The sequence below is a fragment of the Rhinoraja longicauda genome, chromosome 34 (assembly GCF_053455715.1).
Source record: "Rhinoraja longicauda isolate Sanriku21f chromosome 34, sRhiLon1.1, whole genome shotgun sequence".
Taxonomy (NCBI): domain Eukaryota; kingdom Metazoa; phylum Chordata; class Chondrichthyes; order Rajiformes; family Arhynchobatidae; genus Rhinoraja; species Rhinoraja longicauda.
In genome coordinates, this window is record NC_135986.1 from 11425482 (window position 1) to 11437864 (window position 12383).

Consider the following 12383-nt stretch of genomic DNA (forward strand, 5'->3'; position numbering starts at 1 on the left):
TCTCTCCCTCCCTCTCTCTCCTCCCTCTCTCCCCTCCCTCTCCCTCTCTCTCCCCTCCCTCCCTCCCTCTCCTCTCTCTCTTCCCTCTCTCCCCTCCCTCTCTCCCTCTTTCCTCTACCGCCTGTCACACAAGTGACGGGTGGGTAATGAGGGGGGGGATGGGCACTTTCAGCCTGGGACCATCCACTGACCGGGGTTAAAGTGAAACCTGGGCTGTCTCTGCCGTGAGGAGACGTGTCAGACCGTGGCGCGTCAATGGCTCAACTGGTTAAAACTTTAAAGAGAGCAGTTTACAGCAGAGGACGAGAAGCAAATGCCCAATTACTGTTCAAAGTGCAGCACTCTCTTGCCCGACACGATGACAAATTAAACTAATCACCTCTGCCTGCGACTAATCCGACCATACCCCTCCATTCCCTGCACATCCAGGTGCCCATGATAGTAAGCGTGCAGGTACAGCAGGCAGTGAAGAAAGCTAATGGCCTTCATTGCGAGAGGATTTGAGTTTAGGGGCAAAGAGGTCCTACTGCAGTTGTACAGGGCCCTGTGAGACCGCACCTGGAGTACTGTGTGCAGTTTTGGTCTCCTAATTTGAGGAAGGACGTTCTTGCTATTGGGGCAGTGCAGCGTAGGTTCACCAGGTTAATTCCCGGGATGGCGGGATGGACGTATGATGAAAGAATGGGCTTGTATTCACTGGAATTTAGAAGGATAGAAACATAGAAAATAGGTGCAGGAGTAGGCCATTCGGCCCTTCGAGCCTGCACCGCCATTCAATATGATCATGGCTGATCATCCAGCTCAGTAACCTATACCTGCCTTCTCTCCATACCCCCTGATCCCTTTAGCCACAAGGGCCACATCTAACTCCCTCTTAAATATAGCCAATGAACTGGCCTCAACTACCTTCTGTGGCAGAGAATTCCACAGACTCACCACTCTCTGTGTGAAGAAATTTTTTCTCATCTCGGTCCTAAAAGACTTCCCCCTTATCCTTAAGCTGTGACCCCTGGTTCTGGACTTCCCCAACATCGGGAACAATCTTCCCGCATCTAGCCTCTCCAACCCCTTAAGAATTTTATATGTTTCAATAAGATCCCCCCCTCAGTCTTCTAAATTCCAGCGAGTATAAGCCTAGTCTATCCACTCTTTCTTCATATGAAAGTCCTGCCATCCCAGGGATCAATCTGGTGAACCTTCTCTGTACTCCCTCTAAGGCTACAATGTCTTTCCTCAGATTAGGAGACCAAAACTGTACACAATACTCCAGAGGGGATCTCATAGAAACACATAATATTCTTAAGGGATTGGACAGGTTAGATGCAGGGAGAATGTTCCCGATGTTGGGGGAGTCCAGAACCAGGGGCCACACAATCAAGTCATGTTTATTTGTCACATACACATACACGATGTGCAGTGAAATGAAAGTAGCAATGCCTGCGGATTGTGCAAAAAAAGAATTACAGTTACAGCATATAAATAAAGTTAATACAGTTAATACAGAGAAGGCAAAATTTAGTCCCTGGAGTTATAAAAGTTAACAGTCCTGATGGCTGTGGGAAGAAACTCTGTTCTCATCCTCTCTGTTTTCACAGCGTGACAGCGGAGGCGTTTGCCTGACCGAGGCAGCTGGAACAGTCCGTTGCTGGGGTGGTAGGGGTCCCCCATAATGTTGCTGGCTCTGGATCTGCACCTCCTGATGTATAGGTCACTGCAGGGGGGGCGAGTGTAGTTCCCATGGTGCGTTCAGCCGAACGCACTACTCTCTGCAGGGCCTTCCTGTCCTGGGCAGAGCTGTTCCCAAACCAGATTGTGATGTTGCCGGACAGGATGCTTTCTACAGCCCCAGAGTAGAAGCAATGAAGGATCCTCAGAGACACTCTGAATTTCCTCAGCTGTCTAAGGTGGTAAAGGCGCTGCTTTGCCTTACCCACCAGTGTGGCAATGTGCGTTGCCCCATGTCTGATCCTCTGTGATTTCTAAACACAGTTTAGGAATAAAGGGTTTGGCCATTTAGGACTGAGATGAGGAAAGACTTTTTCACCCAGAGAGTTGTGAATCTGTGGAATTCTCTGCCACAGAGGGGCAGTGGAGGCCAATTCACTGGATGTTTTCAAGAGAGAGCTAGATTTAGCTCTTAGGGCTAACGGAATCAAGGGATATGGGGAGAAAGCAGGAACGGGGTACTGATTTTAGATGATCAGCCATGATCATATTGGGTGGCGGTGCTAGCTCGAAGGGCCGAATGGCCTACTCCTGCACCTATTTTCTATGTTTCTATGTTTCTATCCAAAAAGCCCCTTAAACGTTACTAAGGCATGTGCCTCCACCACCACCCTTGCTAGCCCGTTCCAGGCACTCTCCACCCACTGTGTGAAAAAAACTTGCCCAGCACATCTCCTTTAAACCTTGCCCCTCTAACCTCGAAGCTGTGCCCTCTCGTCCGTGATTGTTCCACTCTGGGATAAAAGGCTGTGACTGTCTACCCTATCTATGCCTCTCATAGTTTTATACACTTCTGCCAGGTCTCCTTTCAACCTCTGGCACTCCAGAGAAAACATTCCACGTCTGTCCAACCTCTCACTGAGGCTAACATTGAATCATTAACCATCCTTTGTTACTGAGTGTGGTGTTCAGACCTTGGACTCCCATCTCTGGAACCCACTGAACATGGACACTGTGTCGCGGAGCATGGCTAGCACTGGTATAGCTGTGTGTGTGTGTGTGTGTGTGTGTGTGTGTGCGCGTGTGTGTGTGTGTGTGTGTGCGCGGGTGTATGTGTGTGTGGTGTGTCTGTGTGCACGTGTGTGCGGGTGCGCGTGTGTGTGTGTGCGTGTGTGTGTGTGTGTGTGGTGTGTGTGTGCACGTGTGTGTGTGTGTGTGTGTGGGTGCGCGTGTGTGCGTGTGTGTGTGCGTGTGTGTGTGTGTGTGTGTGTGGTGTGTGTGTGGTGTGTGTGTGCACGTGTGTGTGTGTGTGTGTGTGTTAATCGTAGACCGTCCAGCCGTCTATGGTAGACAATAGACAACAGGTGCAGGAGGAGGCCATTCGGCCCTTCGAGCCAGCACCGCCATTCAATATGATCATGGCTGATCATTCTCAATCAGTACCCCCGTTCCTGCCTTCTCCCCATACCCCCTGACTCCGCTATCCTTAAGAGCTCTATCTAGCTCTCTCTTGAATGCATTCAGAGAATTGGCCTCCACTGGGCCGAACTAAACAAAACTACATTAAACTGAACTACTCTGAATTAAACTAAACTACATTAAACTAAACCAAACTAAACTAAACTAAACTGAAACACTAAACCATACCAAATTACATGAAACTACATCAAAATAAACTAAATTCCACAACTAATTTACACTAAAACTAATCTAAAATCAACTACAATAACTAAACTAATCTAAACTACACTACGCAAGCGGCCATCCGGGCGTTCCCCGCCCGCCGCTCAACGTTCCCGCTCCAACTCCACGGGTCTCGGGATCATTCCCTTCTTGGCCGAGCTCGTCCGCTGGTCCTCGGCTCGAGACGACCTTTCTCCCGGTGACGATCCCCTGCAGACGAGACGTTGTGATGGCGGAGAGACGGAGAGAAGTGGCAGGGCCGAGGGGAGAGTGCAGGCTCCGTGGTGTAATGGTGAGCACTCTGGACTCTGGGCCCAGCGATCCCAGTTCGAATCTCGGTGGAGCCTCAATGTTTGCTGAGATTACTGTTGACAAATTTAATGCACACAGGTTGAAAAACATTCATTCTGGCAGCATGGAGATAAGTTTAGTTTAGTTTAGTTTAGTTTAGTTTAGATTAGTTTACATTAGTATTGCTTAGTTTAGTTTAGTTTAACCAGTTTAGATTAGTTTAGTTTAGTTTAGTTTAAGGGAATCGAGGACCAGAGGACACAGGTTAAGGTGAGGAGGGAAATATTGAGGCCTGTTTCCACACTGAATCACTCTGCAGTAATTCTCTCTAATTCCATGACAGGCCCGTCACCATTTAGGTCACAGAAGCCCCAGCCCGTAACCATGACCTCTTCACCCGGAGAGTTGTGAATCTGTGGAATTCTCTGCCACAGAAGACAATAAACAATAGACAATAGGTGCAGGAGGAGGCCATTCGGCCCTTCGAGCCAATACCACCATTCAATGTGATCATGGCTGATCATTCCTCAATCAGTACCCCGTTCCTGCTTTCTCCCCATACCCCCTGACTCCGCTATCCTTAATAGCTCTATCTAGTTCTCTCTTGAATGCATTCAGAGAATTGGCCTCCGCTGCTTCTGAGGCAGAGAATTCCACAGATTTACAACTCTGCTGACTTGGCCCTGTGAAAGGCTGGCTGAGTTTATTAGAGTCACAGAGTGATACAGTGTGGGAAACAGGCCCCTCGGCCCAACTTGCCCACACCGACCAGCATGCCCCAGCTACACTAGTCCCACCTGCCCGCGTTTGGTCCATATCCCTCCAAACCTGTCCTATCCTTGTACCTGTCTAAATGATTCTTAAACGTTGGGATAGTCCCTGCCTCAACTACCTCCTCCGGCAGCTCGTTCCATACACCCACCACCCTCTGTGTGAAAAACGTACCCCTTAAGATTCCTATAAAATATTTTCCCTTTCACCTTAAACTCATGTCCTCTGGTCCTCGATTCCCCTACTCTGGGCAAGAGACTCTGTGCGTCTACCCGATCTATTCCCTCATGATTTTGTGCACCTCTGCAAGATCGCCCCTCATCCTATTTAGTTTAGAGATACCCAAACTATTGACCTCCACCTGTAACGCTGAGCTCAGCTCTTCAATGGACAAGGCCTCCACTTCATTGACTGCTGATTCAGCAAATATTGAGGCTCCACCGAGATTCGAACTCAGATCGCTGGATTCAAAGTCCAGAGTGCTCACCATTACACCATGGAACCTGCACTCCCTCCCCTCAGGCAAGTCACTTTAATCTTTAGAGATACAGCGCGGAAACAGGCCCTTCGGCCCACCGAGTCCGCGCCGACCAGCGTGCACTAACACTATCCCTACACACACCAGGGACAATTTATAATTTTTACTGAAGCCAATTAACCTACAAACCTGCGCGTCTTTAGAGTTTGAGAAGCAGGGCTTGCCAACTATCTCGCTCCCAAATACGGGACAAGGTGACGTCACCGCCCCGCGCCCCACGTGACCTCACCCAGCCTGCGGCCACGTGCTCCGCTCCACCAATGGCGGCCGCCCGGGCCGGGAGGCGGGTTGCCACGCAACCTCCGATAAGCGAACAAACTCGGCCCCGCTCCCCAAACACACTCCGTGAGCCTACAGTGTCCGGGCTACAGCGGCCCCCGGAATCGAGGACCAGAGGACATGGGTTCAAGGTGAAGGGGAAAAGATTTAATAGGAATCCGAGGGGTAACTTTTTCACACAGAGGGTGGTGGGTGTATGGAACGAGCTGCCGGAGGAGGTAGTTGAGACAGGGGACTATCCCAACATTTAAGAAACAATTAGACAGGTACATGGATAGGACATGTTTGGAGGGATATGGGCCAAGCGCAGGCAGGTGGGACCAGTGTAGGTATGTACCTGTAAGACGTACAGGTATGTAGGTTAATTGGCTGGGTAAATGTAAAAAATGTCCCTAGTGGGTGTAGGATAGTGTTAATGTACGGGGATCGCTGGGCGCACGGACTTGGAGGGCCGAAAAGGCCTGTTTCCGGCTCTATATATATGATATGATATGATGTTGGCCAGTGTGGGCATGTTGGGCCGAAGGGCTTGTTTCCACCAAAGATACTAGAGGAGCAAGATGAACCACTCCGTCCAAATCGCCTATACTGAAATGTCCACCTCAGTGGCAGCAGCTTCCCTGGTGGTCTAGTGATTAGGATTCGGCACTCTCACTGCCGCGGCCCGGGTTCGATTCCCGGTCAGGGAACGGCAGGTTTTGGTCCCACTGCTTTGCTGCCCTTCCGAGTGCGACCATTTTGACTTTCTAACCTTGCGTGCGTGATGGGATCTCAGTTCCTGGTGAAAACGATTAAACATGTTTTAAAGGACTTCAAAGTAAAGGTTGTTTTGAGCTTCGAATTGTTCTCAGCTGTGTCCGATCCTTGTATTCAGATGGGAGACAGACACAAAATGCTGGAGTAACTCAGCGGGTCAGGCAGCATCTCCGGAGGGAAGGAATGGGCGACGTTTCGGGTCGAGACCCTTCTTCAGACTGAGAGTCAGGGGAAAGGGAAACGAGAGATACAGACGGTGATGTAGTGGGATATAGAACACACTAGACCATAAGGACCCGTTGTACCCAAACCTCTCCTGTATTGGAGTAGCACCCTCTCCTCCCCCTTCCCCTCCCCCTTGCCCTCCCCCTCCACCCTCCCCCTCCCCTCCACTCCATCCCCCTCAACCCCCCTTGCCCTCCCACCCTCCCCCTTCCCCTCCCCTTCCCCTCCCCCTTCCCCCTCCCCCTTGCCCTCCCCCTCCCCCTCCACTCCATCCCCCTCAACCCCCTTGCCCTCCCACCCTCCCCCTTCCCCTCCCCCTTCCCCTCCCCCTTGCCCTCCCCCTCCACCCTCCCCCTCCCCTCCACTCCATCCCCCTCAACCCCCTTTGCCCTCCCACCCTCCCCCCTCTCCTCCCCCTTCCCCTCCCCCTTGCCCTCCCCTCCACCCTCCCCCTCCCCTCCACTCCATCCCCCCTCAACCCCCCTTGCCCTCCCACCCTCCCCCTTCCCCTCCCCCTCCCCCTTCCCCTCCCCCTTCCCCTCCCCCTTGCCCTCCCCCTCCACCCTCCCCCTCCCCTCCACTCCATCCCCCTCAACCCCCCTTGCCCTCCCACCCTCCCCTTCCCCTCCCCCTTCCCCTCCCCCTTCCCCTCCCCCTTCCCCTCCCCCTTCCCCTCCCCCTTCCCCTCCCCCTTCCCCTCCCCTTCCCCTCCCCCTTGCCCTCTCCCCCTCCACCCTCCCCCTCCCCTCCACTCCATCCCCCTCAACCCCCCTTGCCCTCCACCCTCCCCCTTCCCCTCCCCCTCCCCCTTCCCCCTCCCCCTTCCCCCTCCCCCTTCCCCTCCCCCTTCCCCTCCCCCTTCCCCTCCCCCTTCCCCCTCCCCCTTCCCCTCCCCCTTCCCCTCCCCCTTGCCCTCCCCTCCACCCTCCCCCTCCCCTCCACTCCATCCCCCTCAACCCCCCCCCCTTGCCCTCCCCACCCTCCCAGATAGATTGAAACTTTAAAATGTGAATAACTTTAAAAATATAACACCGATTTCAATGAAACGTCTTCCATTAGCACCAAAGGGACGACGGTGTGTAAGGTGGGGCCTAGAATTGCCACGCTATCGTGCACCGTTTTGGCTGTAGTTCAGGAACAAACAGACAAACAAACGAGAGTTTTTCGTATATAGACGAATTAAAGATATGCAAAAATAGTAACGATGATAAAGGAAACATTGTTGGCTGTTTGCTGGGTGAGAACGAGAAGCTGGTGTGACTTGGGTGGGAGAGGGATGGAGTGAGAGGGAATACAGGGGCTACCTGTAGTGGCCTGTTTCCTTTATCATCGTTACTTTTTTACATATCTTTCATCCATTGTTCTTTACCTCCCGACATCATCGTCTGTATCTCTCGTTTCTCTAATCCCTAATCAGTCTGAAGATGGGTCTCGAGCCGAAACGTCTCCCATTCCTTCTCTCCAGAGATGCTGCCTGTTCCTGAGTTACCATGGCATTATGTTTGTCTCTTGCCGATCTCTGCGCACTGGGGTAAACAAACAAACACTTTGTGGATCGGTTGTCCTGAGCTACCGGCTGCCATTTTGACTCCCCTTCCTCCCTCCTCACCGACCTGTTTGCCTGTGGCCTCCTCCACTGTCAGCAGGCCCATCACCAGCACAAAGTGGGGCGTAAAGTGTACAATTGACCCTAGTGTGTGTAGGATCGTGTTAGTTTGCGGGGATCGCTGGTCGGCGAGGCCTAGGTGGGCCGAAGGGCCTGTTTCCGCGCTGAATCTCTAAACTGAACTAAAAAAATCTATCTCTCCCTCTCAATCCCACTCTCCTGCCTTCTCACCATAATCCCGACTACGGGTGCTGTCTGTACGGAGTTTGTACGTTCTCCCCGTGACCTGCGTGGGTTTTCTCCAAGATCTTCGGTTTCATCCCACACTTCAAACACGTGCAGGTTTGTAGGTTAATTGGCTTGGTAAATGTGGAAAATGTCCCCATTGTGTGTAGGATAGTGTTAGTGTGTGGGGATCGCTGGTCGGCGCGGACCCGGTGGGCAGAAGGGGCCTGTTTCCCGCGCTGTATCTCCAAACTAAACTAAACTGAGAGCAGGCCCCTCAGCCCACAAGGCCCGGGCCAAACATGATCACTTGTTGACCTGCACATGATCTTGCCCCAACATTGCTGCCGACCCTTATAGCGACCCAAAGGCCTTTAAAATGCCACTAACCTTCCTGCTTCAATACCCACCTGGCAGCACGTACCAACCCCTCACCGCCTTCTGTATAAGAACAGAGATGCTGCCCGACCCGCTGAGCCACTCCAGCACTTTGTGTCACTCTGTTAATCTGCCTATTGTAGCGACCATAGAGAATGGTCCAGGTCGTCGAACCCTCGGATTGGCCAGCGAGGTCACGTGGGAACGCGACCGTGGGGATTGGTCCAGGGAGCGACATCGCGGATTGGCCAGCGATGTCAGGTGCGCGTTTGGCGCCCGTTTTAGTCAGTTCGGCGAAGTCTTCAAGGAAGACAGTAAGTTTGTATTGGTTGTCCTGTACCTTGTTGTTTATCTCTGTATTCGTGTATTGCGGCTGCAATAAACTTCGTCTACAACCAACAAGTTTCGGACTCGCCATATTGGTGACCCCGACGTGATCTGGACGATCACCGACTGAGCAGGAACCCGACGCCTCGTTGACGATGACCGAGCAGGGCACACCGGAGTCAAGCGCGGCAGGCGTTCATCTTCCGTTATTTTGGACGTACGCACCGCAAGCTTGGTTTATCCACGCCGAGGCTCAATTCCATATAAAGAAGGTGTCGGACGAGTCTACGAAGTACTTCTACCTCGTCAGCGCGCTATCGCCGGACACAACCAAGCGCGTGATGCGGTTCATCGTAAATTCACCTGCGGAAGACAAATACGAGGCCATGAAGAAGGTATTACTACGAACCTTCGGGTTGAATAAGCATGGTGGTGCGGCAAAACTTCTGCACCTACCGGAGCTTGGAGACCAACTGCCTTCCGTCCTCATGGCCGAAATGATGATGCTAGCCGGTGAGCACACGGATTGCCCGATGTTTGAACAGGCATTCCGCGAGAAACTTCCCGAGGATGTCCGACTGCTGCTTACGGATTGTTCTTTTAAGGACCCCGAAGCATTTACAGCGAAAGCGGACGCGCTCATAGCGGCAAAAAACAAGGCAAGTGGTTCAATCAACAAAGTCTCGACATCGGTGGCCACGCCACAGCGACGGCAAGATGGCGCCACGTCTCCCGCCAATTCTCCGAAAGCCCGCCAAAAAGATCCGCACAAGCGCGGCTGGTGCTATTATCACCTACGATGGGGTAACGAATCCCGCAACTGTCGTTTGCCTTGTACCTTCGCGGGAAATGCCTCGGCCGATCGTACATAGGGGCAGTTACGATTGGCCAGAACCGGCGCCTCTATGTCCATGATCGATTCACGGACACAGAATTTTTGGTAGACACGGGAGCCATCGTCAGCATAGTGCCGCCGACCGACCTCGAAACCAGATCGGGTAAGACAGGTCCCACCCTCATCGCGGTTAATGGCAGCCCAATTCGCACTTTCGGTACACGGAAGATGTCCCTTGTGTTAGGCCTCCGCACGTACGAATGGCCATTCATCATAGCAGACGTCAAACAAGCGATCCTGGGCGCAGATTTTCTCTGGGCTTTTTCACTGGTTCCTGATGTCCGCGGTAACGACCTCCGATCCTCTGCCGAAGATGAGCCCGTCGCTCCGACAATCGCCTCCTCACCCAGCCCTACTGTCCAGGCCGTCGTCGCAGCCCCCGACTCGTATGCTGCGATTCTGGCAGAGTTCCCAGAGCTGCTCGTCCAACGTTTTGACGCACCTTCGGCTAAACACGGTGTGGTCCATCACATCCGCACCGAAGGCCCTCCCGTTTTCGCTCGGGCCAGGAGACTACCGCCAGACAAACTGGTGGTGGCAAGGGCGGAGTTCAGGAAGATGGAGGAAATGGGAATTGTCCGTCAGTCTGACAGCCCGTGGGCCTCGCCGTTACACATGGTCTCCAAGGCATCTGGGGGGTGGAGGCCATGTGGCGATTATCGGCGTCTCAATGCTGTCACCACGGCTGATCGCTACCCCATACCGCACATACAGGACTTTTCATCTGGGCTGGAAGGAGCGGTGGTGTTTTCCAAAATCGATTTGGTGCGAGGATACCATCAGATTCCGGTGCGACCGGAGGACATACAAAAAACTGCAACTATTACTCCGTTCGGGTTGTTTGAATGGTTGCGTATGCCTTTCGGTTTAAAGAACGCGGCACAGGCTTTCCAGCGACTGATGGACCGCGTGGGCCGGGGTTTACCCTTTTTGTTTATTTATTTAGACGACATCCTGGTCGCCAGCCCCTCAGTGCAGGAACACCAGGCCCATTTGCGGATCGTGTTCCAGCGGCTCCAAGACCACGGGCTCATTATCCAACCCTCCAAATGTCAATTCGGCCTGCCTGCCCTCGATTTTCTAGGGCACAGAATTACTCCTGCCGTGAGTTATTTTTAAAAATATGGTCTCCATTTATTGAATTTTTAGAAAAGTAAATGGGCTTGGCACAGGACTAAAATTAAAAAAAAATTTAAATAAAAAGTTGAAACTTGAGTTGGGGGTTGGATGTACAGCTGTGGTTTTTGTCTCCCGGATCTACCCCCGTTAATTTTTATTGTTAGATCCTTTTTTCTTTTTTTTTTTAACCCTCTTACTCTCTTTCTCCCCAAGTTTATAGTTTTATATTTTTATTTTTACTTTCTCTCTTTAAAAATTTAAAAATTGAAGCTATGTAAGAACTTTGTAACAAATGTGTTTTTTCTTATTTCGATTTGTACATATGCTTTTCAAAAATAAAAAAAATAAAAAAATAAAAAAGAATTACTCCTGCCGGCGCCGCCCCTTTGCCCGAGAAGGTGGAGGCTATCCGGGCTTTTCCCAGGCCCACCACAGTAAAAGGGCTGCAGGAGTTCGTCGGTATGGTTAATTTCTACCATACATTCGTTCCGGCAGCGGCGCGAGTCCTGCGCCCGCTTTTCCAATGCCTTGCAGGGAATCCGGTAGAGTTGTTGTGGTCCCCAGCCGCAGAGTCGGCTTTTACGGCAGCTAAGGCAGCCTTGGCAGACGCCACCATGTTGGTCCATCCGAGCCCCTCCGCCCCCACGGCCCTGACGGTTGACGCCTCTGACGTGGCGGTGGGCGGGGTTCTGGAGCAGCAGGTCGGTGGCCGTTGGCAGCCTTTAGCGTTTTTCAGCCGGCAACTAAATTCGGCCGAGCTGAAATATAGCGCATTTGACCGAGAGCTTCTGGCTCTCTATTTAGCTGTCCGTCATTTCAGGTATTTCCTCGAGGGCCGCCCATTTGTGGCATTTACGGACCACAAGCCATTAACATTTGCTTTTTTGAAATTGTCTGACCCATGGTCGGCCCGCCAGCAGCGGCACCTGACTGCTATCTCCGAATTTACCACAGATGTCCGTCATGTCGCGGGTAGGCTTAATGCCGTTGCTGACGCCCTGTCTAGACCTGCTTTTCCCCCTATTTCGGCGGTGGACTGCGAAGTGGATCCCCAGGAGCTCGCGGAGGCACAGCTCCTGGCGGATACCGTTTCGACGTACCAGTCCACCACTTCGGGATTGAAGTTGGCCCAGGTAGCTTGTGGGTCGGAGGGCACGAAAGTCTGGTGCGATGTTTCTCTTCCTCGTCCCAGGCCGGTAGTACCGCCCTCCCTTCAGCGCCGGGTTTTCGATGCCATTCATGGGCTGGCGCACCCGTCCATCCGCTCCACCTCTGCCTTGGTAGCAGCGAGGTTTGTCTGGCATGGCCTGCGGAAACAGGTAGCGGGGTGGGCACGTTCCTGCGTGCCCTGTCAGACCGCTAAAGTCCAGCGCCACGTCCAGCCCCCCGTACAGGATTTCGAGGTCCCGGCTTGTCGTTTTTTCCACATCCACGTGGATTTGGTCGGGCCTTTGCCTTCCTCCCGGGGCTACACCCACCTCCTCACGGTGGTGGATCGGTTCACCCGGTGGCCAGAGGCTTTCCCATTGTTTGATATCTCGTCAGCGTCTTGTGCTAGGACTTTGGCCCTTCATTGGGTAGCTCGTTTCGGGGTCCCGGCAGTTATTACAACTGACAGAGGGCCA

The 12383-nt window shown here is 52.6% G+C and overlaps 2 non-coding genes across 2 annotated transcripts; one reads left to right on the forward strand and one right to left on the reverse strand.

The window, feature by feature from the left end:
• Positions 1 to 4842: 4842 nt before the first annotated feature.
• Positions 4843 to 4914, reverse strand: trnaq-uug (transfer RNA glutamine (anticodon UUG)). Its single transcript has one exon. It is a non-coding gene; the product is annotated as a tRNA-Gln (tRNA).
• Positions 4915 to 5844: 930 nt separating this feature from the next.
• On the forward strand, positions 5845 to 5916 carry trnae-cuc (transfer RNA glutamic acid (anticodon CUC)). The gene has a single exon. It is a non-coding gene; the product is annotated as a tRNA-Glu (tRNA).
• The last annotated feature ends 6467 nt before the right edge of the window (positions 5917 to 12383 follow it).